The following is a 20955-nucleotide window of genomic DNA, read 5'->3' on the forward strand; positions in this document are numbered from 1 at the left end:
CCTCTTTGCCCATTTTAGGATAAGCTTGAGTCGGCATTGCCAAGATGGCGACGGTCGAAGCCACCAACTTTGAGTTTCCTTTTGCTCTTCAGAAATCTTTGGGTGAAGTCCCGGAGACTACGTCCATATTTCATACAGTCTATGGAACAGACGCTACTGTTACAAGTCATCTATCTTTCTGTCAAAGAAATCTAATCCTATTGGAGTTGGCACCTTGGCGTGGTGGATTAGCTTGTGTGTCTTGGTGACCCTGTGAGATATTCCGACAGAAGACTAATTTTAGTTTCCTTGTAGGTTCAACCAGGTCGGCTTGGTCACAGGCCAGAGACCAGACAAAGATCAACTCCCCTGCTCAGATTTGAAGGTCATTTAAAAAATAAAACATTGTCGTATGAACCCGAAGTGCCTACCCAAACTAAGAAGTTCTCATGCGACCTGTGACTAGAGGTGACCGTCAATCCTGAACTTTATCCAGCGATATCTCTGTCAATTGTACAGATAATAAAAAGAAAAGTACACTGATAAAGATGAAATCTTGTCGTTCTAACGGTGTATTGGTTGTCATTCTGTCATGAAGGTAATGGGGTGACGTTTGACCCTGAAGTGATAATTTTTCTGCAACAATTAGGAATATTTAGAGTGTAATAAAAGCCTTTTAACTTCCTGCACTAACAAAGCTGGGCCTTTATATTTTTCTAACATTGGAGAGACTTATATCTATCTTTTGAAATATCAACACAGAATTAAAGTTCCTTAGAGTAGCTTTAATTTTATTTTTATTTTTATTGTGTAAATGAATGTTTTTCTAACGCATTCCTTCACTGTTCAACACACTTTAAATTGTCTGTGTTTGAATGGTGCTATAAAAAAATAAAAGTCGATAATAAAATAAATGAAATAAAGATTAATTGAACATGTGTTTCACTTGCTAGACCAGACTGAAGGTAAATACAGTCAGAAAGTAGAGATGGCTTCAGTACAGGCCTGACAGCATTGCCAGGGAATAGAAGAATGAATAATAAAAGATGTCTACTGTCTGGGTTGGGTTGTACTGTAGAGTCAAATCATTGATTGTAAATGACTGGAATCAACATATCTTGGTTCCCTAATATTTCTATCGTCTACATACATCTATCAACAATGACATTAATGACAATGCTAATGAGTGCAGAACAGATCTCTATCCTCCAACACCTCGGCTCGCTGGCCACTAATAGAAAATCCTTTGCCAGAAACCTATGCGTCACTTTTTATTACCAGCTGAAATTTAATAAACTTGTCAAGACCGTTATTCAGTCCTGCTGCATTCACCTGAGGAGTATTTCTCACATTATTTAGTGTTGATATAAACAGGTCATTTTGACTGCCATATTGAAATGCAGTTGTCGTCCACTCACTGAGCAAAGTTCAGTAGGACTTTTATTTTGAAGAATTAGTCCGGAAGTGTCTTTGGCCCGGGCTCGAGGAGTGGAGGCTGTTGGTTGGAGGAGAGTTACACGGGGCGGAAGATTTGAATTTGTTTGTTGTATACGCTGGTTTTGACTTTGGTTTGACTTATTTATGATTAACGACATAGACTTTGGATTTGCGGACATCGGGACTTGGTAACTATAGGACTGAGTATTGCGGGGAACACTTTGTGGTGATATCTCCGACGGCCTGTATAGGTCCGGAACGATATTATCACATTTGTTCGTTGCAAACTCTGACTTGTTTGAAAGAGCCTAAACCAGAGGCCAGCCCATGCCGGTGTGCAAGACCCTAGGGGGTCCACAGAGGTACTGCAGGGTGGGTCGCAAAATGTTCTTCTTATTATTTTTTTTAATTATTATTATTATTATTTTATATTAATTTTTGGTTGACAACATCACTCATTTTCGTTTCCAAATTTGTTTATAATAAAAATGTCAATTTGAATAGCTGGTTTGCATGATTATCATGACAGACATTGTTGATATTGGCATTGGTATCAGTTAACAAGGTATGTTTATAAATGGCAGTGGCATGGCCACCCTACTCACTGTATGTTGCACATGTTTAAAATAAAAACATGAATATATGAACCTGTGTATTATTGGAATAGCTTTGTATTGAATGCACAATAACAAGGTACATTTATACATGGCACTAGGCCCAGTTTAATATAAAACTCAATTTTATACAATATATATAGTAGGGGGTCCCTGCTCCATCTCCATCAGTTTGGGGGTCCTTGGCCTGAAAAACGTTGAAGACCCCTGGTCTAAACTACAGAGCTGTTGGTCTACAATACCTAATAAGCAACTGTTAAGGGAGCACTGGGAATTTCAGGGAAGAAAAGGAATAAGGAAGGGGAGTTTGGTAAATAACTTGGGTGAGAAGGCACAGGGACTGGGGGTGAAGGATTTGCAGATGGGCCCGGCAGTGTGCTGGCCACCTGTTCCACCATGGCTTTTTCCAGAACCTGATGTAGACCTGTCAGTGTTAGACCGAGTCAAGGAAAAGCATGCAGGTGATCCAGTGACATTAATTAGTAAGATATGTAAGGAAAAATCGTCAGACTACACACAGATTTACACTGATGGCTCCAAAAAATATGAACAGTGGTAAAGCTGCAATAGGAATAAGCATTCCACAATTACAGTTACAACATGGAAAACGGATATCAGATTATATGTCAGTCTTCACTACAGAGCTGGTAGCAATTCTGTGGGCACTTGGGTGGGTGGAGGAAGTCAGACCAGGGAAAGTCATCATATGCTCAGATTCTGCGGCAGCACTAATGGCACTGAAGGGAGGGAAAAGGCCACATCTAGTTGTTGAAATTTTGACGATGTTAAATCAAGTCTCTAAATTGGGGAACACTGTGGTGCTTTTATGGGTCCCAGCTCATGTAGGAGTACAGGATGAGGAGGCTGATGAGGCAGCAAAAAGAGCCGTCAACAGAAGGACAGTAGATCTGGAAGTGCTGTGTGGAAGGGCAGTGTAAGAATTTATTACAGCAAGGAATAGCTAAACTATGGTAAAAGGAATGGAGGGAGGGAAATAAAGGCAGGTTTTACTTCTCAATACAGCCAACACTGAGGAGCACATTAATTACAAGAATGGGCAGAAGGGATAGCACAGCAATAACCAGGTTGAGGCTGGGTCACTGTTGACTAAATCATGGGCTGGCACTGGTTGGTAAGCACCCAGATGGAAAGTGCATCTGTGGAGAGGCAGAGACTGTGTCATGTTATGATGGACTGTACCAGATATCATGATACCAGATATCATGCAGAAAGAAGCCTCGTGCAGGCAGAACTGACCAAAACTGGCGTCACAGACCACTCGTTAAAATCAATACTCAGCACAGAGAACAGCGAAACAACAAAGGCTGTAATCGACTAACTTTTGTCGCACAGGACTTTACGTGAGGATTTAATCCAACCAATGGAGATCTACAAATGACCTGTGGAGGGCAGCAATACGCCTTGTATTCATTTACCAAAAAAACGGCTCGACAGCTCTTAATTTTCACAACAAACACCACCTGTTTGAATCCATACTTTCTGTAATTTATCACAAGCTTTTAGGCTATTAGTCTCATGTTGTACAATGAAGGGTTAATCTGTAAAGCATCTCGGATACACCCGTTTCCTCCTTCATCCGACCTCAAACATGCTCCACCCCCCAACCCAGCCCCTAAAGGTAAACTCCTTAAAGGTAGACCAAGAGGCTTTCCAGCGAGGTGTGCTGTGCTAGTTAGTGAGGCTAACTGTTAAGCTAAATCAATTTGTTTTTCTGTGGGATTTTCTAATCCCAAACAGTACTATTGTATCCAATGCTTGCTGAAACTATGTGATAGTTTGTGTTATCATGCTTTCGACTTTGGCTGTCTTCGGTAAGTATAGTACAGTAACGGAAGTCCTGTAACGCTAACGTTAGCTAGCTATTAAGCTATTAAGCCGACGTGACACGAGGTGTTGTGCAGACTCGGATATAAGTTAACGTTAGATTGATAGATGTTTATTATCAGTCCTTTCGGAGATTAATCATGTGCCATACAACAAACAAACATCACATAAATAAAGCCCTGTAACGCTAACGTTAGCTATTAAACTTAGTTATATCCGAGTCTGCACAACATGTCGCGTAACTTTGGCTCAATAGCAGACTCGGATATAAGTTAACATTAGATTGATGTTTATTATCAGTCAGTTCGTAAATGAATCATGTGTCATACAACAAACAAACAATGTAATACTGTAAAGCACAAATGATTTACGAGCCCGATTGTCGGAGATTGTGTCGCCCTATACCGTAACAATAATAATAATAATAATAATAATAACTTTGATTTGTATAGCGCCTTTCAAGAAACCCAAGGACGCTTAACATAGACATAAATAGACATAACAAACATAACGTAGCAGTAGCTAGAGGCCATAGGCCTTGTTGAAGAGGTTTTAAGGAGTCCTGTGAAGCTGTCCAGAGATGGGGAGTTGCGGAGATCTATGGGGAGAGTAACAGCAAGTATGTAGGTGCTACAAACTAACGTTACTGTTTCTTTAACAGGGTGTGTTGCTGCACTCATGGCACTAGCGATGTGCTGTCTTCCTGACGAATATGAAACAAGGGACGGGAGATGCTGTGTGATGTGTCATGAAGGTAAATTTCAACTCTAGCCTCGTTAGGAGTGATCTGCAGTGATAGTGTCTACAGTTCAGGAAGAGATGGAGTTGTCACGGGTTGTCACCTAGATATGTTTAAGTTAATGTGAGATAGCCCTGTTTTTATGTATGCATTTTATTTCTGTAATTTTTGTACCAACCTGAGGCAGAACATTTTGATAAATAAAACATGTATATATGCCTTGTTAGTTTGTACTTGTCATGTTCTCCATATAAAAAAACTCAGTGGAAGTAACGTTACCCATATTAACCATCAGTAACCTTATACCTATCTCATGCTCAACAGGAATTCACACTAATGTGAAGCAAAGACGTTAAAACACAAACCATGGAACCAGGCTGAACACACATTTATGCTAAATCTGGGCTAGAGAGGCGTAGTCCCCTTCCAGTGGACCCCATGGGACCTTATTTTGGAAAAAATATGTACAGTGGTCAACAGTGAGAGACAATTATTTATTTTTTCCTTTTTGAATTGCACCATGAATCACACATATGATATTTGTCAATTTAAAAGATAATTTTGCAAGTCAAGAAAGTCTCAGTTTGTCGTAGTATTGTTTAGTTTTGTGTGAAACCGTTCAGTGAACTACATCTCTCGTCTTGCACAATATTAGTCACCAACACTAGCTACCTAGATAACTTAGATATGTTCCATGCACAAATGAAACGTTAGCCTACCTGATGTGTTTTATCCAGAGACTCCTGGTCTTTTTATCAGCCGGGAAGAAAAAGAAGGATCAGACCCGTTGCTGGTGTGAGTTCATCCCAGTAAGAAACACGGGTATCGTAGCTTCAGCCAGAGAGACGTCACTACGAGACTTTTGGGTCTGTCGTCTTTCTAATTACATATTTTCACAGTCTGATACTTCAACAGTTTTACAACAAGGTGTGATTTTATTGACTTGCAAAATTATGTTTTAAATTGACAAAAAGTACATGTGTGATTCATGGTGCATTTCAAACGGGATCAAAAAATAATTTGTCTCTCGCTGTTGACTACTGTACATATTTTTTCCAAAATAAGGTCCCATGGTGGTCCACTGGAAGGGGCGTGACGTTACCTCTCTATTGGTAGCATTTCTAATGTCTCTCCACGGCTCTCAACATGGCAACAGCAAGACGCAGCTTCCAGCTAACAGTGCTAACAACGCTAAACAGTGCAAACAATGGCGAAAGTGCTGACAGTGACAGAGTTGTACGAACCTAGGTTGACTCCCCGCCGGTCCTAAGCATCAGGGAATTATTTATTTTTGAAATGTTTTTTAAACAAGAATGTGTAATATGTGGTATATTTTCAGGTCTGATGCCGGACTGAGAGGCCCCTAATTGTAAACATATGTGAAAGAAGTAGGGCAAAGGCCAGGGGCTGAAAGATAACATGTAGGGAATACCTAAGGCATGAGTTCATATCTTAGCTCAGGGATTGGACGATCTGAACCCAATATATGGGGGTGCGAGGGACCCGAAGTGCAGGACTTTCATATTCGACTGGAGGCCTCCGGACTGCTCGAGACGTCCGTATGACATGTGTGACTTGTTTGTAATAAACTCTATTTACCAGCAAGAACAGTGTCCTCGGAGCTTCCTTCATCATCACTTCAACAGCACGGTCGCAGAAAAGATACGACATAATTTGGCGTCACGAACAGGATCGGAGGTGACCATCAGCACAACTTCACAGAACGGTGAGATCACTCATTGAATGCTGGTCATTAATTGGGGCTGTTATGTGGAGTTGTTTGGACACACCGTAAATTAAGAACCTTCTGGTTATAGACATGTACTGTTGATTTGATGTTTAAAGTGAGGCTCCGTGCTAAATTTAATGAAAAAAGGGGGAATGAATAGAGAAAAGATATAAAGGGAAGAAAAGAAGTATGAGAAATACAAGGAATAGTTTAGAATAGCTTTATGGTAACGATAAGGTGAGCTAAAAAAGTATCGTGCAAGATTAATGAAGAGGGGCCCTCAACTTCTTAACGGTAAGACGCATGCATATTAGCCACTGCGTAACGATGGCTCTGACATAGTCCGGAATTAACTTAGAAAGACAAAATTGGGAAACCTGGATCCAGGTAATTTGAATAAATAAATGTAAAGAGTGTTAAGAGAGATAAGGAAATAAAGGAAATAAAGGAAATAAAGGAAATGATCATATGACAAGCCGCAAATCGGATAGGATAGGGCCCTCAGGTGTAGGAGCATTGTAGTATGGGCCAAATTAAAACCTGAAACAACATCTGATGGTCAGTTAATAACTGGAGAGTGTAGAATCACAATTCGATTGACAGTTACCACTCTGACGCTGTTGACGAACGGTGTTCAAGAAGCAGCTTCTCGTCGAAGATTTTACATCTCATGGGTAGCAGAAATTTTACGAGAAAAAGTAAGGAAATAGCGGCAGAAAGCATGCATAGGAATATATCTAAAAGTTCAAGTGAAGAAAATGTGGGTGCGTGTTTACTTTGGGATGGAAGGGTGCAGTTGAGAAAAATGTGTGTGCGTAAAAGGGAAAAATGTGTGTGCGTTGGAGTTTTGGAGTGAAGAAAAGGTGGGGGTGTGTTTACTTTGAGGGGAGCAGAAGGGAAAAATGTGGGTGCGTAAAGGTGTGTGACATTTGGCTGCTGATGGAGTCCAGATGTGGGCCATAAAATGGTTAGAAGACTAAATGAATTGAATGATATATTGTGTAAACCAATGAGCTTCTTGCCTTTTTCTAAGAAGACTGTTGAATTGAATAATGTAGTGTGTAAAACCATGAGCTTCTTATAAAAGACTAAAACATGAGCTCTTCTTAAAAGGGACGTTATATAATAATTAAAGCTGCTAAAGCACAAAATGAACTTCTCTAAGAAGGGTAGTGATTGAAACCCCCCTCTCTCTCTCTCTCTCTCTCTCTCTCTCTTCCCAAAATTCCTTTCGATGACCCTTTCTTGGGAGATATAGAAAATTCCTTTGCCATTTGAACTGTTTGGTCCAGTGGGGTTCTTTAATGTTTAGATAAGGGGTTTAAGTTAGGAATATAATGTATGATGCTGTTAAAGGGACCTATGGGTTCACAAGAGACTAAATCATTGCCTGTTCCTTGTCTGTTATGTCATTTATGGTGAGTGAGAATTGAGACGGGAGGCAAGGCAGAGGGCCAGCACATCACGGAGGGTGGATTGCTGACGTCGACTTGGAAGGCTTTCCAGGTCAATCTACTAAAAAGGCCGGTACAACTTATACACAAACTCTTTAACAAAAACAAAACCTGCATTTCCACATGTGTATGTGTTCTCAGTCATAAGCAATATTGATGGTACACATATAGACCTGCTTTCATTTATTAAGCCTAAGAGGAAACTGACCTGCTCAGTTAGGAGAAATAAATAAATGAATTAATAAAAAACTTGGCAACGGATTGATCAGTTAATGCATTTGATTAATTAATGGCATATGATTGTTGAGTCTAACCTCTGCTGACAATTACAGAAGTTCATGTATGTTATGGTGCGTAGTCTGTCTGATCTGTGATGTGGTGGACATTCAAGGTGGTGACTGTTTGAAGATTTGAGCTGAATATTGATTGATTAGATAACTGGTTGTTTATTGATTGATTGATTAGATGACTGGTTAATTTGTTGGTTAACTGATTAGTTGGATAAATGGATAAATTGTTGATTGACTGATTGGTTGGTTGATTAATTGGTTAATTGGTTGAATTGATAATTGGTTAATTGGTTGATTGGTTAATTGGTTAATTGGTTAATTGGTTAATTGGATAATGGGTTAATTGATTAATTGGTTAATTGGTTAATTGATTAATTGGGTAATTGGATTTCAAAAAAAAAAAAAAAAAAAAAAGGGGGGAAGTAATATAAATAAGCCTTGAATAGTTTTAATTTCAGCAATTACTTCTTAAAGTACAATAACGGAACATAAGGAAGCCGTTATAATGGGGAAGAAGAACACTAAAAATCCGAAAGTAATCACTCCTGTTGAGATAGTACAGAAGAATAATCCTTTAATTAGGGGTATCGCAAACATTGCAAAAATATCGGAAAAATGGCACAAACGCTGGCCTGAAATTGACCAACCATGGCCAATGGAGGGGACGCTTAACCCAGATGTAATTACAATAATGCGGGTACTTGTATCGACATACAAAGCTGAGCAAAAGAAGGGAAAAAAGGGGATAAAACGCAAAGAGAAGAGGCAAGTGGAGCTTGGCATTCTCCAGTTATTTGAAGATGAGGGACAGAAACTGATCAAAGCTGCAAACGATAAGAGGGATAAAGTTGAAGAAGAAATAAAACAAAACACAGAACAAACAGAAAAACTAAGGAAAGACACCAATTCATCGTTCTCACACATGAACCCAGTGAAGGGACCACCACCCTATGAGGAAAAGACGAAGGCTAAGAAAATCTATCCTCAGATCCCGGTGATCAGTCAGGAAGGTGACTACCGTATCAGAAACAAGGAGGACAGAATAATAGAAACAGGACGAGCGGAGACAACTATAACGATGTATCCAAGATCCAAAAGTAAGAATAAAACAAAGTTTGGGTCTAGGAAGCAAAAGTGGGACCATGGAAACGAGAGTGACCAAAGCGATCAGGAAGGGTGCAGAGGAGGATATGACCCTGAAGTCAGGCGGATGTTGGCAAGAGCGGAAATAAGAGGAAATGATAACTCTGATGACAGTGAGGAGGAAGAGGGCCATGAAGAGGGCCGTGAAGAGGATGCCCGGGAGACTATAAGAAAGATCGAAATAAGCATAGACCGATGCCGCCGTGACCACCAACAAACTGATAATCCAGAAGAACTAAGAGACCTAGAGAACCACATAGACGAATTGTGGAGGAGGAAGGAAGAGATAGAGAAGGAAAACTTCGAACAATATACCCTGACATCCAGAGGTCGCTCTAGAAAACAGGTGAATCCCAAAAAGATCTGTCCAGTCATTATCCGAGGACGGAATTTGGAGTACAAGCCTTGGCAGAATACAGATATGTCAAACATACGTGAAAAGTTACCTACTCTTGAAGATGGAGCACATCCTTGGATTTCGAAGTTGGAAGAAATCACAGTGGGAGAGCAACTGGCCATGGGAGATATAAAGAGACTCTTGGCCTGCCTCGTTGGAATTCACGCTATGGAAGAGATTCTACAGAAAGCTGGACTTAATCGATATGTGGGAACTGCTGTGAATGATTCAGAGCTGTTTGCTGCAAGTAGAGGCCAAGTGTGCAGGGCGCTGAAAGACACATTTCCGACAAACGTACATCCTGACAATATTTTTATTGATCCACTGGGACAAGAGGAAAACCCGAGGGCCTATGTGTCGAGAGTTCATCAAGTGTGGAGAAGTATCACAGGAAATGACCCGGATTTGAATCAAATGGAGCAGTCGATTTTGCGAACCAGAATACAGAAGGGGTTGCCCCTGCCAGTGAGAAGCAAATTGGCAGAGGTGGTTGGTCTTGGAAGCATGGCAAAGAGGGTTTATACGGATCATATAGCCCACCAGGTGGAGCTGTATAGGAAAAAGGAACATGATCAAAAAGACCAGGACCAAGAGACCCTCAGGAAACTTAATCAAATACAACTGACGGATAGTAAGAGGATGGAGAAGAAGCAGGCTCTGATTATGCAGAATCAGGCTCCACTAAATCAAATAGTACCACTACCACAGCCGAACCAGGTTCAGCTCCAATCGTTCCAGCCACCGCCGGTGGTTCCAGTTGTCTCCTACCTACAGCCAGCTTTTGATCAAGCGCAGCCCTGGAGAGGAAGAGATCAAAGAAATTAACAGTTGTGGCTAGACCGAGGTGCCACCCGAGATGCTACTGGACTTTGGAGAAATCATGAGGGGCTGGTACTATCACCTCCAGACCTGTTGGGTCTGATGATTCAGGAGGCGCATGGCTTAGCTCACGTTGCAAGGGGGGAAGTGAAGAGAAAGATCACGAAAGAGTATGGTTTTTGGGCACCATGTTTGCTTGAACAGATTGATTATGTCATAGGCAGGTGTACTATCTGTCTGAAAAACAATGTTCGGAGGGGAGTGCCGGTTCCTCCTGGCCACATCCCAACTCCAAGAGGTCCGATGCGGGAACTAGTTATAGACTATGTTGACATGATAAAACCGATTGAAGGGAAAAGGTACATGCTAGTCGTGGTGGACAGATTTTCACGATGGCCTGAGGCCTGTCCAACAAAACGAAAGGATGCTCAATCGGTTGCCAAGTTCTTATGCAGAGAGGTCATAAGCAGGTGGGGACTTCCAGATCGAATATCCTCAGACAATGGGAAAGAGTTTGTGGATAAGACGGTGAAATTGATTTGGCAAAAATTAGGAATCAAACAGCGTCTTGGGGCAATCTATAGCCCACGTAGTCAAGGAATCGTTGAGAGAATGAACGGGGTTCTGAAGAATCGTATTGTCAAAATATGCCAGCACACGGGGTTAACCTGGATAGCAGCACTTCCATTGGCGTTAATGGCAAACTAAGGAGGAGGTGCAGGAGAAGCTCGATGAGCAAAAAAGGATCACAGTGCTACCTGGAGACCAGGTTTTCGTGAAGGTGTTTAGACGGAAGTGGTATAACGAACGCCGTGGGGGACCGTTTGAAGTGGTTCGCGGTACCGGAACCGCGGTCCAGGTCAAGGGGTTTCCCACATGGTATTATTTATCACATTGTGTCAAAGCACCAAGTGAAGGGGCGCCACATTCACTGATCCAGAATGTTGAAGGCTCAAGAGAGCCCGAAGACAATGTGGAAGAATACACATCAGAGAGGGAGATGCATGAAAATCCCCAGAGTCAGAACTCAGAAGGAGAGATCACCCAGGTGGTGGACAATGTTGATGTGTCTGTACACATTCCTGATGATGCCAGAAATGACTCGGCAGTTGATGGACAGGAAAGCAGATTTAGAGACATTGTCTTTCAACATGTCCCAGACCCAGCAGGGCCTATTTCAGTTGCCTGCAAAGCGCCAGAGATATCAAAGGGCGGTGACTCCGATGCAGGACAACCCAGGGATCCAGTCAGACCAAGGAGCCCGAGACCAGTTAGGAGAAGAGTCAAACCAGACCGTTATTAGAACCAGGGTTGAAGTAACCTTGGGAGAGTCAGTTAGGCTTCCATGTCAGTGTACAGAAGAAAATAGTGGTAAAGGGAAACTCAGAGTTCAGTGGGAAGATAGCCATGGTAAGATCCTAGATCTGTCAGAGACAGTACCAGTAGGGAAATATACATTAGTTAATGACAAAAGGAGAGTGAAGGTTGAGGGAGACTGTAGTCTCTATGTATATAAGCCTCAACAGGAAGATCAAGGCGATTACAGGTGTTCTTTTTACGATCGGCATAGTGATACTAGGGGGGAATAAGAGTATAGATTCACAAGAGGTTGGGGAAACAAGAGAATTGACAACGATGACATCAACTCTCCAGACGAAAGCTGGACAGATGGAAGAGAAATCTACTCCTTCAATGGCAAAAGCTATTGAAAGTATAAATGCATCACATGTAACTACGAAGGCGCCTCAGGTGATATCTATAACGTCACCTCCTTGGAGTACTGTGATTAGAGCTAAGTTAGGAGGAACAGTTTACCTTCCTTGTCAATGTGGAAGAGGGAATAATGGAGGGAACTTGTTTCCCAAATGGGAAAATAGTCGTGGTGAAGATTTGTTGTTGACAAGACCTGACGATGACGTTGTGCCTCGTGGTCAGAGGAAGTATATTTTGTATAATGAGGTTAGGTGGATAAAAATTAAAGATGATTGTTCCCTTGTCCTGCGCAACGTTACTCGGGAAGACGAAGGGGAATATATGTGTACATATCGGGAGCCAGAGTTTAAATTTGTTCCATCTAGCCACTCTTGGATTGGAAGTTACATAAGTCGTAAGGTGAGACTTATGATAACAAACCTAAGACCTGTTGAAGTAACCACTGCAAAGGTAAATAACACACGTATAGAGGCTGCTACTTTAAATTTGAAATCAATAAATAATGATAATGCTTCCAATCAGAGTACTGCCTTGGCGGTAATATTAACGCCTAGGAAATTGGAGAATGTGACACAGACACTTGACAAAGTATCGCAATTTCATAATCTGGAGTCTTACCATTGGAGAATAAGTATAGGAGAAAAGTGGGGAATAGGTTTATTTCCGTGGTATGGGGTAGCGTTCTTGGCAGATCACATCGACAACATTACATACACCTTACAGGGCTTTGCAAACGAAACTATAAGAGGTTTCGAAATGTTGTCAAACACCCAAAGGAGCCATAGATTAACATTGTTAAAACACGACATGGCTCTTGATTATATTTTGGCCAAACAAGGGGGCTTATGTGTTGCTTTAAATTTATCAGGAGATGCTTGCTATACGTTGATTCCTGATAGTTCTGACAATATGACTAGTGTCATAGAGGCATTGAAGCACATAAGAGATGCGTTTGGCCCATCAGAAGACGCGGGATGGTCTGCAAACGCTTGGTTGCAGGATAAATTGGGGCCACTAGGAGCAGTGTTAGTTCAGGTTTTGGTAGCGCTCGTTATGTCGTTGTGTGTGATGTTTTGTTTTTGCACGCTGTTGTTGACCTTTGCAAAGGCCATGATAATTAAATGGGTTGGAGTTGTGCTGCCCGGCGATCAAACGCTGATGCCATTGTTACACGAAGCTGACACGGACGTGGATGAGGATGACGCCATAAAGATCGAATTGGTGGAGGAATATCCATTTTAAAACATAATCATATTATTTACCTCTGTTTTTGCTTGTGTAGTTTGTAGTGTTGTTGTTGTGTTGCTCTTTCGAGACTTTGTTTAGTCTCGAAGGGGGGATATGGCAACAAATGAACAATATGATTAATGGACAATATTTACATTTTTACTTATCTTATTCTGTGTTTGATGTTTTAATTGGTATCTGTTCTGTATGCAAAAGATACTGGTTTTCTTTTCTTTCATTCTAGAACATATTGGGGAAGAACACTGTGAGGGTGGTGGATTGTCAGGGACTCCGAGGGGCTGAATGGATTCAGACATTTCAAACATGAAAATACGAATGGCCTGAGGAACTCTGAACGTGGACTGTCGATACAACATCCAGAGTCAAGACGTCATCGATACTACACCGGCGTCAAGGCGGCTGAGAAACTACAGCGTTATACAGTCTTATGTCTTCTCTGAGATGTTACCTTAGTGTTATTGAAAAGGAATTTTCTTTTTTGTGTATTACATGCTTGAGAAATGATGGTTTCTAAATATAATGGGACCTCAGATGTTTTCTTTTTCTTTTTCTCGATGTTTAGGGACAGTGGGGTAGGCAGGAAAAGGTTCATAGAAGGGTGCGATGGGTCGACCAGCCTGACTTTGGACATTTGTTTTGTTTTAATTTGCTGAGAGTTCCATATGCATTTGCTTAAATCAGTTCCATATACAAATTGCTAAAATTCTGTATTTCAGTATTATGGAGTATTACGTATGGTCGCCTTGGCAGAGGGACCGTGAGAGAATTTTCCTGTATACATTGTTTAATACATTGTTCAAGAAAGATTAGCTGCCTGACAGGTTTTTCACTCTCACTTTTATACTCCATAAAGTTGTTTCAATGGTAATAAGGACAGGTTGTTAAATTTGTCATGTTAATACACCTGTATGTTTCTTCTCTTATTTTTTCGAGACTTTGTTAAGTCTCGAAGGGGGGAATATGTGGTATATTTTCAGGTCTGATGCCGGACTGAGAGGCCCCTAATTGTAAACATATGTGAAAGAAGTAGGGCAAAGGCCAGGGGCTGAAAGATAACATGTAGGGAATACCTAAGGCATGAGTTCATATCTTAGCTCAGGGATTGGACGATCTGAACCCAATATATGGGGGTGCGAGGGACCCGAAGTGCAGGACTTTCATATTCGACTGGAGGCCTCCGGACTGCTCGAGACGTCCGTATGACATGTGTGACTTGTTTGTAATAAACTCTATTTACCAGCAAGAACAGTGTCCTCGGAGCTTCCTTCATCATCACTTCAACAGCACGGTCGCAGAAAAGATACGACATATACAAATAAAGAACTTGTTTAAGGAATAATTCGGTGCGTGGGTTGTGTGATTAATGTTAGCGAGTGTCGGTATGCGGTCGAGAGCGACAGACAGAGAGAGCGACAGACAAAGAGCGAGGGAGCGTGTGACGGACTGACGGCGAGTACGGCAGTAATGTTATAGTTGTGAGCGTAGCAGTGCATTTTCATACACTGGCCCAATAAAGACCTGAAACACGATTGTTACTGACTCTATCAGATACAGTTTGTTATCTTCTGCTTTTGTAATTGTTACTTCCCATCATGTCTTGGTGATCATGCGACACTGACGGTGTGTTTTTGTCTTGAACAGGTTCATTTGTTCGAAGGGACTGCACACAGCAGTCAGGCACACAGCAGTCAGGCACACGGTGCATCCGCTGTGTGAATGGGACTTATATGAACCAACCCAATGGCCTGACTAACTGTATCCCCTGCACCTCCTGTGACCAAGGTATGTCCACAATGAACTGACTAACATTTCCTCCAAATTCAGTTTGATTCTGACAAATGCGGTAACGTGGAAAAGGTTTGATCGAATTAGGATACTGGGCAAAATTTAAACATATAAAACAAATTGCAATAAATAAAAATATATTGCAGCCCTGCTAATGAATGCAGTTTGATACAAAATAAATAATGTGATAATGTACTGCTATGTTGGCAGCGTGTTTGCTGAAAGGTGAGCCCTAATAATTCAGGAAATGTCCTTACAGGTTGTGTTGTAACAGGTATATGCTTTATATGGAGCCTTGAGTGCACCACAGGGATATAATAGATTTTCACATTGTTTAATTGTAAATAATATACTATATTAATTAATTAATTAAAACTGAATTTAAATAGCATGTTCTGAAGCTTCAAGTAAAAAATAAAACAATGTATCATTATATTTCTCAATGATCAATAATTGAATTTCATAATGTAATTGCAATTGCAGTTTATATTTTTTGATTGATTTCATTTGAAAGTTTCACTCTTTAATTTTAAGATGTGTAAGTGAGCGAACAACCTAAAAACCCACAGAGCAGCTACAGGAGCTCTGATTGGCCAGCTCCTATGTGTTGGTCAGGAATTTGGCCAATCAGAGCTCCTGCTGCAGCTCTGTGAGTTGGATTTCATTCAATTTGTCCTTGGTTGCAGTTGACTAAGTAGCACATAATCACAGTAGTTCTCCTACATGCTCGGCACAGGGAAGAAGATTCAGTAGGTTGCAATCTGCAACCTCACCGCTAGATGTCGCCAAATCCTACACACCGCCCCTTTCAGCTTGCATAAAATGTATAAATGTATGTTTAACAACAATATAATGACTATTTTTTTCTGTTTGCTTTTAGGTCATGGTGTCTTTGTCCAACAGGAGTGCACAGCCACAAAGGACACAATTTGTGATGTTTTAAGTGGCTATTTCTGCAAAGATTTGATGGATGGTGGAGGATGTAGTTTAGCAAAAAAACATACTCTATGTGCACCTGGTCACAGGATAAAAGAACCTGGTAAGAAAAATTCAAGTCAGACTAGTCTGACAGTGAGTATGTTAACATGCACACTACTATCCTGGTTTGGCACATAGTGTAGCCTGGTTATTCAGCTCCATGTATACATGGTACTAATAACAGTATCCAAGTTTCTGAGCCTCGGCGACAGTTCAGAACTTCAGACACGTCTTTGACTCCTCCAAATCCAACAGATTTGTCATTTCTGTGCCAGTTTGGTTGGCCTGGACTGCTGCATTTACCACACTGCTGTATTTAGCCTTCCCATCTGATCATCAGAAATGGAAGACAAGAGTGACAGTACAGTTTGTATGTGTACCTGTGTCTGACTGGTGTCAGATTTTGACTTTTACTTCAGCTCTCAGACATCATTACATCAAGTATCATCATATTTTTTACTCTATAACTTGAAAGTGTCTCCTCTATAGTGCCTGCTCTATAACATATTCAGGTTTCTGAAACCAGGATATGATGACCTGGGCCCGTGTTTATCAGGCGTCTCAGTAACCCTCCTGAAAGTTGACCTAGGACTAAAAGTATTCATATCTCAGGACTGATTTCCTGCACTGACATGTTTGGTACACTCATATCATAACTGGGATACTAGTGTGCATGTTAAACTACTCAATGAAGACACTGAGTTGAGTCTGATAAATGATGGATCTTCACCAGATGTTGGGTTCCCGTGTTATAATCTCACTTTTGTCTGTTTCTCTAAGGAACCAGCAGAACTGATACAGTGTGTGAACTTTGTCAGCCAGGCCATTTTTCACAGGATGGCCTGAATTGCACGGCTTGGACTAGGTAAGACATTGTTTGTACAGTAATTACTCAAAAAAGTAGGTTTTTCCTGACCTGTAGCACAAAATGTTGATTGTTGATCATTTCCATCCACAGGAGATTCAAACATTGCCAATCCCTCAGTCTTATTTCATCTGATCTTTCAATAGACTTTTTTTTAATGTGTTACTTTTAATATTGATTTGTTTTTAATTAGTGTGACATTACCCACTTCATACTTTTAACATTATGATGACACTTCAAATGAGTTTTCATTTGAAACACACAAAGTATTAAAGATGTCTTTCATTTCTCTTTTCCGACAGTTGCTCAGAAACCGGAGTAAAGGACAAAGAAGGAAGCAGCAGCAGTGATGTTGTCTGTGGAGCTGCTTCAAGAACGCATTTCTTTTGTATACCGCCTATTATCGTCGTGCTATTATTATCATTAGCACTTGTGATCGCAGGTTAGTGCTTGTTCTGAATCTCTAATTTGACCTAATATATAACATCATTTCCACACTTTTTTTTCTCCTCAGTGCCTTCAGTGGCTGGTCACTAATGGTTTTAAGTAATATGTTTCTTGCTTTTGGATTTCAGGCAAACTGTCTTTGAGAAAAACGGATACATCGGGTCAATTTATTTGTCCTAAATACATATTTTTTAAGTTCTCCGTATGCAAATGTGTCTCAAATTTTTCACACAACAGGGTGCACTGCATGAAATTCTACAAAAAAATGTTCTAATGTCTTATTTAATTTGTCTTCTTTTTCCCCACCTACATATCAATCAAAGAATTGTATTTGTCACGTGAAATTAGTTAAGGTACAACTCCAGTGAAATGCAATCCCGTTAGCTTACCTTCAATTTGTGCATTATTTACCATAAAGCAAATGACTCCTTCTTTTCTTCCTGCCAGAGACCTCTGCTCAGTCACATCGGCCCACAGAAAAAGACTCACCAGGCTGAATGACGCCGTCCGGCACTGCAGGATCCAGCTGTTTGGACCAGAGACCACATGAACTCAGTCACATGATGCTGGAGTCCTTATTTCAGTCCTGTGGATTTGTATTTTACACAGAGTTTTGAGAAAAACTTTTCACCAGCCTGAATGAAAATCCAGAAACGACCAGAGGCATTATGTCTACATGTTTACGTACATTCGTGGACGCAATATCTCAGGAACGCCAGGAGGGAATTTCTTCAAATTCGGTGTAAACATCCACTTAGACTCAAGGATAAACTGATTGGATTTTGGTGGTCAATGTCTAACAGGATAAAATGATGAAGTCAGGACATTTTGACAGACGTGGATGTAAACTGTATCTTGACTGGTTGGTGGAGTCATACAAGCGCGAGGCGGTAATTGCAGTTGTTTTTACAATCAATTATCACGCCCATTACATACACTTTCAACATCATTTATCATAGTTTTTTAATGAATCACTGGTTTGTCAATTAAATTAAATAGTATGAACCAGTGGCGGCCGGCCAATAGAGGGCCACGGGGCCTGGCCCCACCCACCTTGAGCCACCAAAAAAAAAAAAAAAAAAATTATAAAATGATTAATTATAAAAATTCTAAAAATTGTCAATATGTGTGTTTTTGACCTATGGAATATACCCGTAATATTTGTAAAATAGGATAACTGCGCCAAATATCTGCTTTTCTCCTTGAACTCTCTGCTAGTGCACCTCTCAGCTGCTCTGCTGCACGTGCACTTTCTGGGGCCAAATGGATTTGGCCCAAGGAAGGCGGGTCTAATAAGCAGTACAGCCAATCACTGATTAAAGATATATGATTACAAGCATGAATGACATACAATTCATCCAATCAGCGCCGTAAAAAAGACTTCCGGGAGGGCCAAACTGATTTGGCCCATGGTGTGCGCGCGCACGTTCACGTGTGTCTCTCTCTGTTCTCGTCAGGACTCATGTCAGTTCTCGCGTGATCTTGTCTTCTCGTCTCTCGCTTCTCCACTTCTCTTCTCTCACAGCCCATTTCCTTTATAAATGATCTGTCGTATGTTATATTAACATACTGAATTGTATGAATAAGATGTCCTTATGTCAGTGTTGGAATAAATGATAAAAATGTAACTGCAAAGTAGTAATGCGTTTTTGATACCTTTTTTTTGCATTGAATCGTACTAGGATGTTTGTTGAAATTGATTGGCCCTACCCAAAAAAAAATCCACCAGCCGCCACTGGTATGAACTTTGTTTTACTTAAATACAATGGTAACTTGTTGATATCAAACCATTTCTTTAAGGCTTTTAATTCCCTTTCCGCTGTATTTAGGAGCTGTTCCAAACTTTTGCCGGAGCCGAACACAGCACCAGCTAAGCATAACAATTGTGAATTTTGTGATAAAAGCAACAAATTTGTCACCATTATAAGTTTATATTGTGTGAAAAGATATAGATATCGGGGTGCTGCAAATTACGCCCCAGAGGAATCACCTTTTTCAATCACTAAGGAAGGCAAAACATCAGGACTTTTCATTGTCAGGTCTCTTGGGGAATACAACAGCTAACATATACTGTGAAGTTTTTAAGAGAAACTGATTTAGTTCAAATCTAGAGTTTTCCTCATTAGTTTTTTTTTTTTTTCATTTTGTTTCTGCACAATCTCCTTTTCCACACTCCAGTCCAGTTGGTGGCGGTGACGCACCTCTAAGCTGGTTTGGCAACCGCCAATAAACACCGAAGAAGAAAAAGAAGGAAAACATTACGCCACACCCTTTATAACATGGCTGCTGACGGTTGGGGAACGTTGGGTACTTTCCGGCTAGCCGTCTAGTGAGGATAACTGTTAAGCTAAATACATTTTGTTATTTGTGGGTTTTTTAAAATCCAAAACAGTACTATTGTATCCAATGCTCGTTGAAACTATGTGATAGCTTGTGTTATCATGCTTCCGACATTTGCTGTCTTTGGTAAGTATCGTACAATAACAGAAGTCCTGTAACGCGTAACGTAAGTTAGCGATGTGTTGCGTAAACTCTTATATAAGTTAACGTTATTGATGTTTCTTATCCGTCCTCTCGGAAATGAATCATGTGCCATAAAACAAACGTCATATAAATAAACAGACAACTATAATACCACCGACTCCCAACAACCACCGACTCCTTTGTTCAGAAACAGAAACAGAAACAGAAACCAATGTGTTTATTACAGTTAGTCCTTCTCTGTCTAATACCCTCAGTTTGTATTGATACGTGTGTGCTGTATAGTAGTGATGGCGAGCTGAAGCTTCATGAAGCTTTCCAGCAAATTGGTTCAGAAAAGGGTTCATTTCTCGAGGCTTCATGTGCACAAGACACCACCTGGTGGCCAAAGAGTGTAAAACAGGCAGATATGATCTCAACCATGTGATCTGTGATATACTGTATGTTGCGCCAGTAAAGGCTGTTGGGAATGACTATAAACAATGAAAAAAAATCTATTACCATGTAATCCATTTATATCTATATAATATATAATATGTCTATTTTCTAGTAAGTATATTATGAGTATATAACATACATGTATAATAAACTGTAATTGTTTTATGAGTAATGCATCTTATGTGTGTAAACCAATCCTTTGGTCAATAATTGTATTGTATTGTAGTGTAATATAATATAATAATGGCAGGAGGGGTAATATTAGTGTTCTGTGTCACTTCTTGAAAGTGGCATTGGTTCAACCAGTGAAGATCTGAACCACTTCATGAACCAGTCACGCGGTATGGCCGGGCAGCGAGGCTTCGGACGTCATCAATGAAGTCATTGGTCTAAAACGATATAAGCCTCGATACGCGCATCGCGGAAAACTTCCTGGATTACTTGACACGCGCTGCGAAGCCTCGGCACAGCACGTAACATCACTACTGTATAGACATCGGACAGTTTGTGAATTCTGTAAAACCCATATCAGTTCTTAATTATGCATGGTGTGG

The 20955-nt window shown here is 40.6% G+C and overlaps 1 protein-coding gene across 1 annotated transcript in view; it reads left to right on the forward strand.

Annotated features, from left to right (window-relative positions):
• The window catches only part of LOC141772310 (uncharacterized), a 74784-nt gene that overhangs the window by 44640 nt on the left and 9189 nt on the right, over positions 1-20955 (forward strand). The gene's annotated exons all lie outside the window — the stretch shown is intronic.

Source organism: Sebastes fasciatus, chromosome 8 (assembly GCF_043250625.1).
Source record: "Sebastes fasciatus isolate fSebFas1 chromosome 8, fSebFas1.pri, whole genome shotgun sequence".
Classification (NCBI taxonomy): domain Eukaryota; kingdom Metazoa; phylum Chordata; class Actinopteri; order Perciformes; family Sebastidae; genus Sebastes; species Sebastes fasciatus.